Here is a 2,097-nt window from a genome sequence, read left to right on the forward strand (position 1 = left end):
AAAAGAGAAGGGAGTAACATGTAAAAATAAATCATGATGTAAGCAATAAAACCAAACAAGGATAAGGTAATTATGAAAAAATAAGACAAAGAAAGTAGTAGAATCCCACATAAGCACAAACTCATAATGGTTAGAACCTAAGTATTCCCCAGCAGATTTGTCATTTTGTCGCGCCCCTTTTTTCGCGCAAAAAGCAGGATTCGACGTGACAACTCTTTTTGAAATTTGTTGAAAAGTGAACAGTCGCCACCTAAAGAATTAAGGTGTGTTAGGTCACCATTCTAGGCTAATTACAAACCTATATTATTGTTTAGTCTAGTTCACCAGAAACTTGGGTAAGAGTTCAAATTATCTCGAAAGAAATGTGTTAGGCACCTTTCGAGACCCACAAATGTAGATCCCGACCGAATTCATATTTTTCGTGGGGATTCTACGTGATCAACAAAGGTCGCTTATTTATTAACTTAATAATAACTAAGTGATAACAAATAATAATAAACAAGACATCAAACTCAAATTATTTCTAGATGTTTATTAGCCAGGAGATGATAAGATGCATAAAAAAAATGTCTCAGATAAGCAAGAAGATAGAAAAGACACAATCATATAACAAAATATTTATATTAAATTAAAGAACCTAAACTACCCCAAGCAAATACACATAATAAAGTAAATAAGAGAGAAACAAGTTTGAATGATCGGATAAAGGAGTTGTTTACTTGAATTCAAAAAGGATAAAACTAGCGTTCTCTAAAATGCCTATCATCCCAACCTATCATCCAAGAGGCAGTGGATGTTTCTAATTTGGATTTAGATATAGACAAATAAAACTAGACTTCCTAGTTAGACTTAAGTGCGTAAAAACACATAGAACATCAAGTAGCACATAAAAGTCTCAAGATAAGCCTCTTGATTATTTAAGAATTAGTTAAGTGAGTAACATGCTAAACAAACAAACATTCAGCTAAACAAACAAACATTCATTTTTTTTATGTAATTAACTTATAGGCATGATACTAAGTGTTCAACAATTCATTAGTATGTCAACTATTAATTAAAGAAGTCCTATAGGCAGGATATCTCACGTTGTTGACTAATTAATCGTATTAGAAAAAAAACTCATGAACCACCATTAGAATGTGAACATTTTAAATAGACTAAATAAGCTACTGTGATGAAGATTTATATGATGAAAATTACACACAAGTGCTAAAACAGTATGCGAACGTATTAATTAAACATGCTTCTGAAATCAAACATGAGGCTGAGAACAACTTTAATATTGAAAATTAGCAGGCATATCACGTCCTAAATACTAAAAGATTTAATGCTAAAAATTAGTAAAATATAGATGATGTAATTTAAATTAATGTTGAAGAAACAATCTCGCTATTGGGAATAAAGTATATATCCTGCTTTTAACAATTAATGCTAAAAAACATTTTTGGTGTCAGAAATTTAAAAGAAATTAAAGTTGAAGGCCATTTGTTGAAGTCGGAATTAAAAAAAAATTGGAATGCCGAAAAACGGCAATATACCTAAACTGTTTCTGTTGTTATTAACAAGAATTAAGTTGGAATTTAAAATCTAATTGTTAAACCATTGCTTGAACAAAAGCTAAAATAAATGTGAGAAGAATATGTCTCATTGTAAGTTAATTATCATACTCGAAATCGATTATAATTGGTGATTAATCCTGAAAACATGCTCTCTATGCGTTCAAATAAGTTAGTGAACCTAAGTTGTGTTTGCCTGAGTGATTCAGGTAGCACACAAACCTCACCCACTAAGTAGCCCCCACAATTATTATTACATAGGTAGTGTTTATACAAGGCAATTATTACAGACTAAATGAATTAATAAAGAAAAGGCTAAACTAAAAAGGCAGCCTTTCCCCAAACTTCCGGATGACTTCAAATTCCAAAACCATCTAGTTACACCTGTTAGAAACAAAAAATGGCGAAGCAAGCACAAAGGGACAAACAAGTATACAACGACACGATTTCAAACACAGAAACAACGATACAAAGGTATAGCAAACAAACACAAATACTGAATAGCTCCTATAGGCATGTTCATAAAGTTATCACATAAGAT

The 2,097-nt window shown here is 31.3% G+C and overlaps 1 long non-coding RNA gene across 1 annotated transcript in view; it reads right to left on the bottom strand.

Moving 5' to 3' along the window:
• Positions 1–1,640: 1,640 nt before the first annotated feature.
• Positions 1,641–2,097, bottom strand: part of LOC124896763 — a 2,025-nt gene continuing 1,568 nt past the window's right edge. Inside the window, exon 2 of the long non-coding RNA XR_007053214.1 lies at positions 1,641–1,940. This is a non-coding gene — a long non-coding RNA (uncharacterized LOC124896763). The remainder of the gene's footprint in view (positions 1,941–2,097) is intronic.

The sequence above is a fragment of the Capsicum annuum genome, chromosome 3, assembly GCF_002878395.1.
Source record: "Capsicum annuum cultivar UCD-10X-F1 chromosome 3, UCD10Xv1.1, whole genome shotgun sequence".
Lineage (NCBI taxonomy): Eukaryota > Viridiplantae > Streptophyta > Magnoliopsida > Solanales > Solanaceae > Capsicum > Capsicum annuum.